The sequence below is a fragment of the Salvelinus namaycush genome, chromosome 23 (assembly GCF_016432855.1).
Source record: "Salvelinus namaycush isolate Seneca chromosome 23, SaNama_1.0, whole genome shotgun sequence".
NCBI lineage: Eukaryota > Metazoa > Chordata > Actinopteri > Salmoniformes > Salmonidae > Salvelinus > Salvelinus namaycush.
The window spans coordinates 11,026,279-11,041,598 of NC_052329.1; the positions used below are offsets into that span (position 1 = coordinate 11,026,279).

A 15,320-nucleotide genomic window follows, 5' to 3' on the forward strand; every position below is an offset into this window, starting at 1 on the left:
GTAGCCTATAACTATAGCACAAAAGTGGCTTTGAAAAATCTATTATCTTTGTGACCGAGTCTCACTCGCACACACACCTACTAATGGTGCAGACCAAGCGAGTTAGTCCAAAACTGATTAAAATGCCTGTGGACAGTAAATGAACATGGGAGTCATGCCACAACTGCTCATCATAATTGCTCATGCCACAACTGCTCATCATAATTGCTCATGCCACAACTGCTCATCATAATTGCTCATGCCACAACTGCTCATCATAATTGCTCATGCCACAACCTGAGCAATTAAATTAAGGCTACTACAGTGATTTATTGATATTACACTGTGGGAACAAGGCCTTTAAATTGTCCCGCTGTCCCCCTTACAGCCCAGTGTGTCATTCAGTGACCTATCCCTTTGAATGGGATTTCTAAACATTACCATTTGACTGACTCAGCAGTGTGTGTGAGGGGAGGGAGGGACAGGGGGCTACAGGACACAGGCACAGCCGATGGGACTAGTGCCAGTGTGTCACGACTCTGGACAGCTGCTGGCTGACGCAGCACTGTTGGTTTGTGTGGAGATTAAAATGCATTCATCACCTCCATCATGATCATACAGGCTCTGAGCAAGGTGGAGCGGAGGAACTGCTGCCTGCCGTTCCTCCTGGAACGTGCGTATCCCTCCTGAGCTCCGATTGAACAGACCGACGGAAGAGGATGTGAAATGATTTGTGCTGTTCTGATAACGTTAATGTTCCTGGAAGCTATGTTCCCAAGATGGTGATCAACATGAGTAGCATGCACCTGTCAGAGGGAGGGAGATGCAGTGGCACTGACTGGCAGTTGAAAGACGACAAAATGTAACGTTGGTTGCTATTCTTCAGAGTCCTTCAAATGAGTTTATCAATCACTGTCACTTAACTTTTATGGCATGTCAGTTGTGACATTGTGTTTGTGAGAAATAGAAGGCAGGTGGGTCAAAAGCAAGAGACATTAAGACTAGAAAGAGAGGGAGGGAGCAAGATTTTTTTTTTTAAGAAAGTGAGTAAGAGAAAGAGTGAGGGGTCATTATGCACTCTACAAAAATGTAAAATTAACATGTAAAGTGCTGGTCCCATGTTTCATGAGCTTAAATTATATCTGAAATTTTCCAAATGCACATAAAGCTTATTTCTCTCAAATTTGGTGCACACGTTTGCATCTCTGCTAGTGAGCACGTCTTTGCCAAAATAATCCATCCACCTGACAGGTGTGGCATATCAATATGCTGAATAAACAGCATGACCATTACACAGGTGCACCTTGTCCTGGGGGCAATAAAAGCCACTATAAAATGTGCAGTTCTCTCACACAACGCCATAGATGTCTCAAGTTGAGGGAGCATGCAATTGGCATGTTGACTGCAGGAATGTCCACCAGAGCTGTTGCCAGAGAATTGGATGTTCATTTCTCTACCATAAGCTGCTTCCAAAATAATTTGAGGATTTGGCAGTACGTCCAACTGGCTTCACAACCGCAGACCACGTGTATGGAGTCGTGTGGGCAAGCTGTTTGCTGATGTCAACGTTGTGAACAGTGTGTCCCATGGTGGCGGTGGGGTTATGTTATAAGGAGGCATAAACTATGGACAACGAATACAATTGCATTTTATCGATGGCAATTTGAATGCACAAAAAGGTATCTGTATTCCCAGTCGTGAATTCCATAGATTAAGGACTAATGAATCCATTTAAATTGTTCTGCCTGTGGATAAGGAACCCTGACCTGTTCACTAGACGTGATACCTTGTCCTGGACCTGCTGTTTTCGTCTCTCTCACACACACAACCTTGGCCATGCACTGTAATAGTTGCCTCCCGGCACAGCCAGAAGAGGGCAAGCCACCCCTCAGAGCCTGGTTCCTCTCTTAGTTCCTGCCTTTCTAAGGAGTTTTTCCTAGCCACCGTGCTTCTACATCTGCATTGCTTGCTGTTTGGGGTTTTAGGCTGGGTTTCTGTACAGCACTTTGAGATATCAGCTGATGTATTTATAAAGCCCTTTTTAAATGTGATTGATTGATCAATTTCAATTGACATTTCCTCATATGAACTGTAACTCTGTAAAATCAATGAAGTTGTTGCGTTCATATTTTTGTTCAGTATACATTCTGTATGTCACCACAGTGGTTTGTTGGGACGACTGATTTCTGCTCCACACGAGGTCTGTGACACGCCAGTCATTTGCAACCTTATGTCACAATAAATTACCTAAATATCACAGCAGCAATAGAGTTGTCATGGCGATAACCGCATGCATCAAAGTAGCTCAGAAACGTTGCTTCTTCTGCGTCATAAGCTCCTAGAGTCAGTCAGTCCCTGAATGCAGTTTTAGCGTTTTTCCCCCTCCGTGACAGAAACAGGGAAGAAGCTGAAACAAGCTGCCAACGTCTCTCTCGGGATGGCCCTGAGCCACACCAGCCACCCTACTGAGACTCAGAGGGGGGCAGCGTAACCGGATTCATGGTCACATAACCTGCTCACAACAACGTTAGGGTGTCCTGTCAGTGTCAGCGCAGCTAGCTAACTTTGTGGTAGGGTACAGTGAAAACAATATAGCTATCAACACTAGCACCAACTGACAGTGGGCTGAAGCAGGATTGTGACCGGGTAGGCAATTCTGTTTCCCTCAACACACCAACACTCCATTGAACACACACTTCGGAAGCACAAACCCCGTGTGTGATGTTTATTGCAATACAGTAGTCACATGCACACCCTGTTTGTACTGCATGTGACAGTAGGCTATGCAACAAACAGCACAATATAAACGGGTCACATTATAGTGTATTCAGGGGTGGTGTGCTGAGAGGTGTTCCATCACAATCTTGCTTCCAGGATCTAGCACACGCTCTCAAATTAAGTCTACCACTCACTGGCTGTCCTTAGAAGCAGTCTAAAAGATAAGACAGATGTGTTCTGTAAACTGTGCTTTTACCTAACACTCCATACACATAAGACATCCTTTAAGGGGGTCACAAAGGGTTTATAGACAGCTCATTATTAGTTCATATGTAGTTTAAAGTAAATCCACACAGATGGACAAAGAAACTCAATGCCCAATGTGTAGGTCTAGAAATCATCCTTCTTTGCTCTGATCCAAGCTATCCTGATTTCTGAGGTCAATCCTCAGACCAGGAGAGGACATTCTGCCCATTTGATTTTATTAGGATCCCCATTAGCCAATGGCAACAGCTAGTCTTAAAGGGGTCCGACACAACGAAAAAGACATTACAGATCAAATAATTTACATATATTTTAAAACATTAACATGTATTGTGCATCTATCAGTTACACATAAGTGTCAGTACATACACACAACAAGTAGGTCATATGGGGGAGAAGCGTGCCATGAGGTGAAGCTTTGTTCGCTTTTTGAAACCAGGTTTGCTGTTCACTTGCACTAGATAAGATGGAAGGGAATTAAATGCAATAATGGCTCTGTATAATATTGTGTGTTCCCTTGAATTTGTTCTGGACCTGGGAACTGTCAAAAGTGCTGTGTGCGAGCTTACTACGCCAACAATTTGGAATTTCCTACACATGAATGTTTCTTATAAAATCAAGAAGTGATGCAGTCAGTCTTTTCTCAACTCTTAGCCAAGAGAGAGACTGGCATGCATAGTTTGGATATTAGCCCTCTGATTACAATGAAGAGCAAAATGTGAAGCTCTGTTTTGGGCCAGCAGCAGCTTAACTTTTTAGGGATGGGGGCAGCATTTTCACTTTGGATGAAAAGCGTGCCCAAATTGAACTGCCTCCTACTCTGTCCCAGATGCTAATATATGCATATTATTATTGGATAGAAAACACTCTGAAGTTTCTAAAACTGTTTGAAATATGTCTGTGAGTATAACAGAACTCATATGGCAGGCAAACTTCCAAACAGGAAGTGGAAATTCTGAGGCTGGTCGATATTCAATTCATTGCCTGTTCAAATCCCAGTAAGATATGGATCTGTTTGCACTTCCTACGCCTTCCACTAGATGACAACAGTCTGTAGAACGTTGAATGAAGCTTACACTGTGATGTGGGGCCGGATGAGAGGGGAATGAGTCAGTGGTCTGGCAGATTGCCAGTTCCTGGTCACGCGCATTCCACATGATATCGCCTTGCGTTCCATTACTTCTACAGACACGAAGGAATTCTCCGGTTGGAACGTTATTGGATATATATGATAACATCCTGAAGATTGATTCTCTACTTAGTTTGACCAGTTTATTCGACCTGTAATATAACTTTTTGAAGTTTTCGTCCGAGTTTGCCTGGACCTGTGCGAGCGTTTGGATATGTTAACTAAACGTGCTAGCAAAAGTAGCTACTTGGACAAATACCGGACATTATCGAACAAAACAACAATTTATTGTGGAACTAGGATTCCTGGGAGTGCATTCGGATGAAGATCATCAAAGGTAAGGGAATATTTATGATGTAATTTCATTTTTCTGTTGACTCCAACATGGCGGAGAAATGTTGTTATATCTGAGCACCGTCTCAGATTGCATGGTGTGCTTTTTCCGTAAAGTTCTTTTGAAATCTGACACAGCGGTTGCATTAACTAGGTACTTCTTTGCAGCACTAAACCATGTGACTGGACAATAATCAAGATAAAACTAGTTAAGTTTTAGGACTTGCTTTGTGGAGTGCGATGTCAAATAAGCAGGGAATCTATATCACGGACAGACCTCTCCCCAGATTTACAACCATTGAAGGACTGACCCCAATTAGTCGACTGGTCGATTTTTTGGTTTATCTCGAGAGAGAGAGAGAGAGAGAGAGAGAGAGAGAGAGAGAGAGAGAGAGAGAGAGAGAGAGAGAGAGACACAGCACCAGTCAAAAGTTTGGACACCTATTCATTCAAGGGTTTTTCGTTATTTTTACTGTTTTCTACATTGTAGAATAATATTGAAGACATCAAAACCATAAAATAGCACATATGGAATCATGTAGTAGCCAAAAAAAGTTAAATCAAAATATATTTTAGATTCTTCAAAATAGTCACCTTTGCCTTGATGACAGCTTTGCACACTCTTGGCAATCTCTCAACCAGCATCATGAGGAAGTCACTTGGAATGCATTTGAATTAACAGGTGTACCTTGTCAAAAGTTCATTTGTGTAATTTCTTTCCTTGTTAATGCTTTTGAGCCAATCAGTTGTGATGTGCCAATGTAGAGATGGTATACAGAAGATAGCCCTATTTGGTAAAAGACCAAGTCCATATTATGTCAAGAACAGCTTAAATAAGCAAAGTGAAACAGTCCATCATTACTTTAAGACATGGTCAGTCAATCTAGAAAATTTCAAGAACTTTCTTCAAGTGCAGTCCCTAAAACCATCAAGCACTATGATGAAACTGGCTCTCATGAGGACTGCCATAGGAAAGTAAGACCCAGAGTTACCTCTGCTGTAGACAATAAGTTCATTAGCGTTACCAGCCTCAGAAATTGCAGCCCAAATAAATGCTTCACGGAGTTCAAGTAACAGACATCTCAACATCAACTGCTCAGAGGAGACTGCGTGAATCAGGCCTTCATGGTCAAATTGCTGCAAAGAAACCACTACTAAAAGGACACCAATAAGAAGAAGAGACTTGCTTAGGCCAAGAAACACGAGCAATGGACGTTAGACCGGTGGAAATCTGTTCTTTGGTCTGAGGAGACCAAATTTGAGATATTTGGTTCCAACCGCTGTGTCTTTGTGAGACGCAGTTGGTGAACGGATGATCTATGCATGTGTGGTTCCCACTGTGAAGCGTGGAGGAGAAGGTGTGATGGGTCTTTGCTGGTGACACGGTCTGTGATTTATTTAGAATTCAAGGCACACTTAACCAGCATGGCTACCACAGTATTCTGCAAGCGATACACCATCCCATCTGGTTTGCGCTTAGTAGGACCATCATTTGATTTTCAACAGGACAATGACCCAACACACCTCCAGGCTGTGTAAGGGCTATTTGACCAAGAAAGAGAGTGATGAGTGCTGCATCAGATGACCTGGCCTCCACAATCACCCGACCTCAACCCAATTGAGATGGTTTGGGATGAGTTGGACCGCAGAGTGAAGGTAAAGCAGCCAACAAGTGCTCAGCATATGTGGGAACTCCTTCAAGACTATTGGAAAAACATTCCACGTGAAGCTGGTTGAGGTAATGCCAAGAGTGTGCATCAAGGAAAAGGGTGGCTACTTTGAAGAGTTTTTAATATATTTTCATTTGTTTAACACTTTTTTGGTTACTACATGATTCCATTTGTTATTTCATAGTTTTGATGTCTTCACTATTATTCTACAATGTAAAAAAAAATGTAAAAATAAAGAAAAATCCTTGAATGAGTGGGTGTGTCCAAACTTTTAACTGGTACCAATATATATATATTTTTTAATTAAATGGCACACGAGACACCTGTCTGATTCACACCCATCTCAGTGAACTAATTAATTGCAGAGGCCTAGACTAATCCATTGCGGAGGCCGTGGGGATGGCACAGTCCAAGAAGAAGGAGTGTGGCTAAAATGCACAATTGCACGTCTCTCTCCAGAATGCACTCTCTTCCGTTAATTTGTGAAAATTCATTGCTTCACAACTTCATTGTGTGAATTGTTTGCGTTTGATTGTTAAGGTCTATCAATTCCCCATTACATATCTCACCAGTAGTACATTTACCGTTAATTCCTAACCTACAATGTTTGTTTGGTTACGGTACTTTCTGTTAATGCATTCAATATATTATTATTCCAGTCTTTTACCCTTCTCATTGCCGGAGTGGGCATGTTGTTTGCAGAGAACACTATGCTTGTGAGAAACAAGTTTTGGTTAATTTAATCCCATTCACGAGTTCTCAATTTAGTCATTGTCTTTTGCGTGGAGACACACCCGATTACACAGAGGTAGGCCTATAGGTTTCCTGGCCTGCGCGCAAATGTAGGCATATAAATGTATAACGCACTACCACTAATGAGCTGTGGAGATCTCAAAGTAATCTTTTCTTCACCTCAAACAAAGTCTGTTTTTACATCCATTGTGATTGACAATAATTCCTAAATGTTTTGTTTTTCTTGGGGGGGGGGGGGGGGGGGGGGGTGTCAAGCTCTTTCCCTTTCGATAACCACTCAGCATGAAAAGGGAAAAATGTAATGCTCTGTCCCAGTGGAAATGTCATAAAATAGGCCTACCGGATGACCCCTTACCCTGTGTGTGTCCCGAGCACACTGGCACAGGAAACTGAGGGTCCAGAATGTTATAACCAATGTTGCACGTTTACTAGCGCAAGCTTAATCAAACAGTGTGCTTAAAGCATCAGACAAGCTCAATACATATAGTTGATTTTATTAAAACACATAGGGTGTGTCTATGTGGAAAAATACCCAATTAAATATTTCAACCAAACGATTGTTCAAAAGAACAGATTACTTTCAGTTGACCGAGATTGTCAACATATTGATTCAATGGTTTAGGACTGTCCCCGACTAAAAACAATCTAAAGTAAAAGCAAGTAACTTAGTCTAAAAAGCCTCACCATTCCTTACCAGATTCAAAGGAGGTCTAGAAGTTAGGGAATGATTTCTACCAAATACATTGCTCTTAATTTTAGAGATGTTCAGGACCAGTTTATTACTGGCCACCCATCCTAAAACTGACAGCAACTCTTACAGTGATTTCACTAGCTGTGGTTGCTGGTTTGAAATCAAATATATGTTTGTTTTTTATTTTGAGTATTGGACTACACACTGTACTAAAATTATTCATTATTTTAACATTTAATATATGTGCAAATCAGATCTAGTTGTTTAAAACATCTAATATGATATGACTCTATTTACAGCGTTGAATCATTACCGTACATGGATAAAGGCTTTCTTTAATGCCAGTGGCAGGTCATAGGTAAAAATAGAAAAGAGTAGATGGCCTAGAGAGATGCCCTGCGGTACACCACACTTCCCATGTTTAACATTAGAGAAGCTTCCATTAAAGAAAACCCAATGTTCTATTAGATAGATTGCTATATCCTGGATTCAGAGCTGAGGTTGAAAAACCATAACAGGTTATGGTCAATAATATCAAAGGCGGCACTGAAATCTAACAGTACAGATCACACAATCCAAGCACGCCAAAAAAGTTGTGAAGAGGGCACGACAACGCATTTTCCCCTTCAGGAGACTGAAAAGATTTGGCATGGGTCCCCAGATCGTCAAAAGGTTCTACAGCTGCACCATCGAGAGTATCCTGACCAGTTGCATCACCGCCTGGTATGACAACCACACGGCATCTGACTGTAAGGCATTAGAGGGTAGTGTACACAGCCCAGTACATCACTGAGCCAAGCGTCCTGCCATCAAGGACCTATATACTAGGCAATGTCAGAGGAAGGCCCAAAAAATTGTGACACCAGTCACCCAAGTCATAGACTGTTCTCTGCTACCGCACACCAAGCGGTACCAGAGCACCAAGTCTAGGTCCAAAAGGCTCCTTAACAGCTTCTAGCCCCAAGCAATCATTGATCCCACTCCTTTGTTTTTACACAGCTCCTACTCTCTGTTTATTATCTATGTATATAGTCACTTTACCCATACCTACATGTACAAATTACCTCGACTAACCTGTACACCCGCACGTTGACTCGGTACCGGCACATAGCCTCGTTGTTGTTATTTTGTGTTACTTTTTATTTTGTAAATATTTTCTCAACTCTATTTCTTGAACTGCATTGTTGGTTAAGGGCTTGCAAGTGTGCATTTCACGGTAAGGTGAACAACACCTGTTGTTTTCGGCGCATGTGATAAATAAAATGTGATATTATAAATGTATTTCAACCAATCATTAGTCATTTGTGTCAGTGCAGTACATGTTGAGTGCTCTTCTCTATAAGCATGCTGAAAGTCTTAATTTGTTCACAGAGAAATAGCTTGTGTGTTTGGTCAAAAAAAAAATGTTTTACTTCCAACAGTGTGCCTATTCCAGTGTGGTCATGATGCACTATGGATGTTGCCCACCCAGGTGGCTATAGGGTTCATAGGTCACCTGACATGACTGAGGTCGTGGGTTCAAACCCCAGATGTTAATAATTGAGTGTGGGGGCTGTGATTGGTTCTATACTAGGAACGATCTGAATACTTCCACCCCATGGGATCATTCATTGATTAGGCCTATGCGACAACCAAAAACTGGTAATGGTTTTCCATATAAATGGGTTAGTTGTAGGCCTAGTCAGAAGAGTAAGCAAGGCCTACTCTGGTGACAAAGAGGTTTAATGTACCATCCACTAAGACGCATTAAGGAAAGAAAAGCACATCAATATGATAACTGGCTCTTTAACTGGTCCATCCCACGGTAATCCCATCAGACACTTCATCTGGACAGTGTTCGTGCCCCGGAAGGGCCAGGTCAGGCAGATGGTGTGGTTACAGTCACTCCAAGAGATAAAGCATTTACCGTTTAAAAATGACTAATAAACTGCAACAGATCCACTTGAATAGGCGTCCGTTTTGGTAAACCCACCCCCGCTGTAAAATATCTCTCCTGTTTGCCCACCTGTCTGTAGAATCACAGACTACACTGACGTAAATTCAGCTGTGACAATAGGAAACTGTCCAAAGCAGGGTATCAAATAGCAAGCCAACACGCAAGTTCTGCAAAGGAGTAGACTACAATACAGTGGCCTAATACTTAAAGCAAAAAATGGCTTTCCTGATGTAAGTAATAACCATTACAGTGGCCTAGTCCGTGTCCCAGTTTGACAGAATGAGGTCCTGAATATTCTACATGTTGTCAATAATATAATTTGGGGGAAATTATGTTTATTTGCTTGTAGCCACTCAGAACCTTTTCAGAATATCGTTTCGAAAACATTCTAATCATAATCAGTTTATTAATATTTTGTCATTATTTCCCAAGCTCTTGTAAACGGTGGGATGAATTAATAAAAATGTAATTACAAGTAAATGCCAATGGCAAGTTATGCTTCTCAAGTTACCAAGCCTCGCTTCCCAGTCGACGTCATTTTATTTCAATAAAGTCCTAAATTAGCCTTCTCGTACGAATGGCTTATTGAGTTGCTGCAGCTTCATAAAAACAACATGTACAACAACAAAACATACCCAACCCAGTGCGACAAAGTTGTGAACATTGCCAAGTTTTCTAAACATCAACAACAGAGAGCATATTGAACAACACTATCGAATGTGTTCAAACATTATATTCGACGCAATAAAATTAAAACAGGCAAGACATATTTTACTTACGTTCCAATGTAACAATGTTGCCAAAAGCCTCGCCTCGCGATCGACAAAGCCCTCACGACGCCAAGTTCTCTCCTTGAGCATAAAAAAACGGACTTTTTTCTATTTTGCGTCGAAGATAATCATTTTATTTCACCAAGCCTTACTAACGTAACTCTTCTGTGCTGTTTTATCGGCGAATTCTCTCTATCTACCGATACGGGAATTCGCAACTGGCGGCTTCTTTGTTCCGCGAGCCATTCCGTGGAAATCACCGTTCATGTGTCGCTGATACGCACTGATTGGCCAAGTCGCTCGAGGGATAGGATCTGCAATAGGTGATGGCTAGGGCAACAGCAGAGCCATTTCTTTCCGCAGTCCTAAAGTCAGCCCTTTTTCGTGGCGAGGATATAATAATTCGACTAGCTAGTTTTGCTCACAACAATGACCTCGGGGAGTGAAGAAGTATCCTAGTCTAAATTTGACAGCACGTCAAAGTGTTGAGAGAGAGTTAAAAAATGGTCAGGGATTGAAATGACTTTTTCTATGCAACTAGCCTAAATGTTACTAAATAGCATAGGCCTACATTGCCCAATATTGGACTAAAGGAGCCTGACGTTACTCCTTAGTCCAAGTACCTTACATGTTCTGTTTAAGGGAACTAACTATACAGTCACCTCTCATGGCAGACCTCGTGGATCTGTTGCTGTGGGTTTGGGTTTTATGTTTGACAAAAGTACAAAGTGGGGGGGGGGGGCAGGCCATTTAGGATCTTAAATACAAGACCTGTTGCTATATTGCGCAATATTTCCCCAACTCAGGAGCTTATGTTTTCTGAGGATGTAACAATGATTATGGCTATTGGGCTTTCTATCAAGCACCTTGAGAGCCTGATTGTAGACAGACAATGTGTTTTAATGTTGTACAGCAAGCTTGGGCCCAACTAGTCAACCAGTATGTTGAGTGGGGAAGTATCAATGCATTGCAATACAGTTTGGCTACCTCTGTAGTCAGACAATTTTGTATGAATTGGAAATGAGCTAGGTTAGATTTGGTCATTTGAGTTACCTTTCTCACCTGCTTTTTAAAAGAGAGGTTGGAATCAAGTATGATGCCAAGGTACTTAAAATGGGATTCCACCTGGAGCCTCTCCCCAGACACATAGACATCTGGCTTAGTAGCATCAGTTGCCCTCTTTGTGAAGAACATGCAGACAGCTTTTTTCACATTGAGTCCACTCTGTCTTCCGTCTGTTTTCTGTAAACAAGCACTGTACCATTGAAATATGGCCCCATAACCCTATAAAGGTGTGTATCAATTTAACCTTTTGTTTTTTGATAATTATTTCTTGACAATATGAAAGATAAGGCCCGCAAGCGATGCGTGTTAATGTTGGCACCAAGCGTTGCGGCTCTTAACATAGCTCCCCTACAGAAGATCCCGTCGACCAATGACTCTTATGTGTAAAGTAAGGAAACTTAGACTCATGATCAAGGGCTAAGGCCTACACAGCTATAGCCTTGAATACAGGCATGTAGGCTCTTATCCTAATAGGCCTACAGAGAGTAAGATAGGCCTACATGAGGTAGACCAGATAGTAGACATAGATGTTGTGATTTAGGGACTATAGATTCTAACCTAAGGGGCAGGATATCGAAATAGCGTGAAATCAATTTCAATGAGGCATAGAGTTGAAATCAATACTAAACATCACCATTGATCACAAGTCATTGTACAACAATATTGATTATATTTTTTTCATTGATCGCCCAATGGTATACGTCTAAGCTCTTGACTGCATACACCTCAGAATTGTTAAAATGGTGCCAGGGGTAGGCTTATGCTGTGCTCAGCCTGCATATCCGTGTGTGTGTGTGTGTGTGTGTGTGTGTTTTTGTGTGTGTGTGTGTGTGTGTGTGTGTGTGTGTGTGTGTGTGTGTGTGTGTGTGTGTGTGTGTGTGTGTGTGTGTGTGTGTGTGTGGTCAGACTGCCAGATGAATCTGTTCTCATTGCTGTTGACACCTGACATTAACAGAGCTGTCTGCTCAGCACTTTTATTTTCCCTTGTGATTTGATCCATAGAACTATGTCAATTCTCTCTTTCTCTCTCCCTCTCGCTGTTTCTTTCTTTCTCTCTCTCTCTCTCTCTCTCTCTCTCTCTCTCTCTCTCTCTCTCTCTCTCTCTCACACACACACACACACACACACACACACACACACACACACACACACACACACACACACACACACACACACACACACACACACACACAGAGAGAGTGTGGGGCTATGAATCATCATCATCAGTTGGATGTTTATGTCTTAGAGCAACCATCTCGCTGGGGCTGTAAGCTACAGACTGTGTGTGTGTTCTGTAAGCTACAGACTGTGTGTGTGTTCTGTAAGCTACAGACTGTGTGTGTGTTCTGTAAGCTACAGACTGTGTGTGTGTTCTGTAAGCTACAGACTGTGTGTGTGTTCTGTGAGCTACAGACTGTGTTTGTGTTCTGTAAGCTACAGACTGTGTGTGTGTTCTGTAAGCTACAGACTGTGTGTGTGTTCTGTGAGCTACAGACTGTGTGTGTGTTCTGTAAGCTACAGACTGTGTGTGTGTTCTGTGAGCTACAGACTGTGTGTGTGTTTTGTGAGCTACAGACTGTGTGTGTGTTCTGTAAGCTACAGACTGTGTGTGTGTTCTGTAAGCTACAGACTGTGTGTGTGTTCTGTAAGCTACAGACGGTGTGTGTGTTCTGTGAGCTCCAGACAGACGGTGTGTGTGTGTTCTGTAAGCTACAGACTGTGTGTGTGTTCTGTAAGCTACAGACGGTGTGTGTGTTCTGTGAGCTCCAGACAGACGGTGTGTGTGTGTTCTGTGAGCTCCAGATATACTGTGTGTGTGTGTTCTGTAAGCTACAGATATACTGTGTGTGTGTGTTCTGTAAGCTACAGACTGTGTGTGTGTTCTGTGAGCTCCAGACAGACGGTGTGTGTGTGTGTTCTGTGAGCTACAGACTGTGTGTGTGTTCTGTAAGCTACAGACTGTGTGTGTGTTCTGTGAGCTACAGACTGTGTGTGTGTTCTGTAAGCTACAGACTGTGTGTGTGTTCTGTGAGCTCCAGACAGACGGTGTGTGTGTGTTCTGTGAGCTACAGACTGTGTGTGTGTGTTCTGTAAGCTACAGACTGTGTGTGTGTTCTGTGAGCTCCAGACAGACGGTGTGTGTGTTCTGTGAGCTACAGATATACTGTGTCTGTGTGTTCTGTAAGCTACAGATATACTGTGTGTGTGTGTTCTGTAAGCTATAGACTGTGTGTGTGTTCTGTAAGCTACAGACTGTGTGTGTGTTCTGTGAGCTACAGACTGTGTGTGTGTTCTGTGAGCTACAGACTGTGTGTGTGTTCTGTGAGCTCCAGACAGACGGTGTGTGTGTGTTCTGTAAGCTACAGACTGTGTGTGTGTTCTGTGAGCCCCAGACAGACGGTGTGTGTGTTCTGTGAGCTCCAGACAGACGGTGTGTGTGTGTTCTGTGAGCTACAGATATACTGTGTGTGTGTGTTTCTCATAATCGTTTCATACTTTACCCCAGCCTCCCATAAATGTTTCCACCACCACTTGCTGAAACTTCTTCAAGTCTATAGACACCCACGTCTCTCACTGTCTCTGCTCTCTCTCTGCCTGCATCTGCCTGTCATTAGCTCTTCCTTTTCTTTTCTCCTCCTAATTCTCTCTTATCACTCTGACATTTCCTCCCTGGGGTGTCACTAAACCAGATTGATTTGATCATCATGTATTGACAGTCAAACGCCACCATGAAGTTTTCTGCTCATTAAAAATCATGAAAATGAGTAACAGCCTGTATTGCTTCCGCTGTGCTGAACTTTCTTTCACTTTCCCTTATATGTGGGCCAGTGTTTTGTTTTCAGTTAAGTGTGTGTGTGTGTGTGTGTGTGTGTGTGTGTGTGTGTGTGTGTGTGTGTGTGTGTGTGTGTGTGTGTGTGTGTGTGTGTGTGTGTGTGTGTGTGAGAGAGAGTGAGAGAGTGAGAAAGAAAGAAAGAAAGAAAGAAAGAAAGAAAGAAAGAAAGAAAGAAAGAAAGAAAGAAAGAAAGGAAGAGAGAGAACTAGAGAGAAAGAATAGGAATGGATTTTTATTCGGGGTCTCTGATTTCACCCTCCCACTGTGATGTGGTTTTGCAGATGAAAACTTGTTTGGTTGCAGAGTTAGCCAGAGTTCAGACAAAGCTCAAGGGAAGTTTTGTGAGTGTCTCTTTGTAGACCTACACAGTGCTGAGGCGGGGGTCTTCACCTAGATAGTGGGCAACAGAAGCAGTGGATGTCTGAAGGAACACCCACAGAACAATACTTTTCTGTGTGAATCTTAACTTTGCCTTTGTTTCTCTATTTTGCTGGGATTTTGCCAGTGCCAATGTAGACTACCAGACAATTCTTACTGTTCTGCCGCAGTAGCTGACTCACCTGACCAGTGGAGGCTGCTGAGTCGAGGACGGTTCATAATAATGGCCGGAATGGAGTGAATGGAATGGTTCATGTTTGATACCATTCCATACACTCCATTCCAGCCATTACACTCCATTCCAGCCATTATTATGAGCCACTGCACCTGACATAGGATAAAGTTGTCTCCAGATACTTATCTGAGGTCAGGTTTGGTAGTTTTCCACCTAATGATTAGGATTAGGGTAAAGGGAAGCTGGTCGTTAAGGATTAGGATTAGGGGACGGGGAAGCTGGTCGTTAATGGTTAGGATTAGGGGACGGGGAAGCTGGTCGTTAATGGTTAGGATTAGGGGAAGGGGAAGCTGGTGGTTAATGGTTAGGATTAGGGGAAGGGGAAGCTGGTCGTTAAGGATTAGGGGGAGAGGAAGCTGGTCGTTAAGGATTAGGATTAGGGGGAGAGGAAGCTGGTTGTTGACCTGTGCTTTCGAGTAACGTCTACTTCAAGTGGCTCACCTTCCCAGAGCAGTCATCTGCGTGTTGCTGAAGTAGAGGACGATGGGAGATTCCCCTGGGTTTATCTAAGACTGCTGTTTCCCCTTGTCCTCTTACACTCAGCCTCCCTCTCCCACAAGTTATTT

The 15,320-nt window shown here is 42.6% G+C and overlaps 1 protein-coding gene across 1 annotated transcript in view; it reads right to left on the reverse strand.

The window, feature by feature from the left end:
• Positions 1–10,520, reverse strand: part of LOC120018075 (SPRY domain-containing SOCS box protein 4-like) — a 57,397-nt gene extending 46,877 nt beyond the window's left edge. Inside the window, exon 1 of the mRNA XM_038961040.1 lies at positions 10,253–10,520. The gene's annotated coding sequence lies outside the window, so the exon portion shown is untranslated. The remainder of the gene's footprint in view (positions 1–10,252) is intronic.
• Between the last annotated feature and the right edge of the window lie 4,800 nt (positions 10,521–15,320).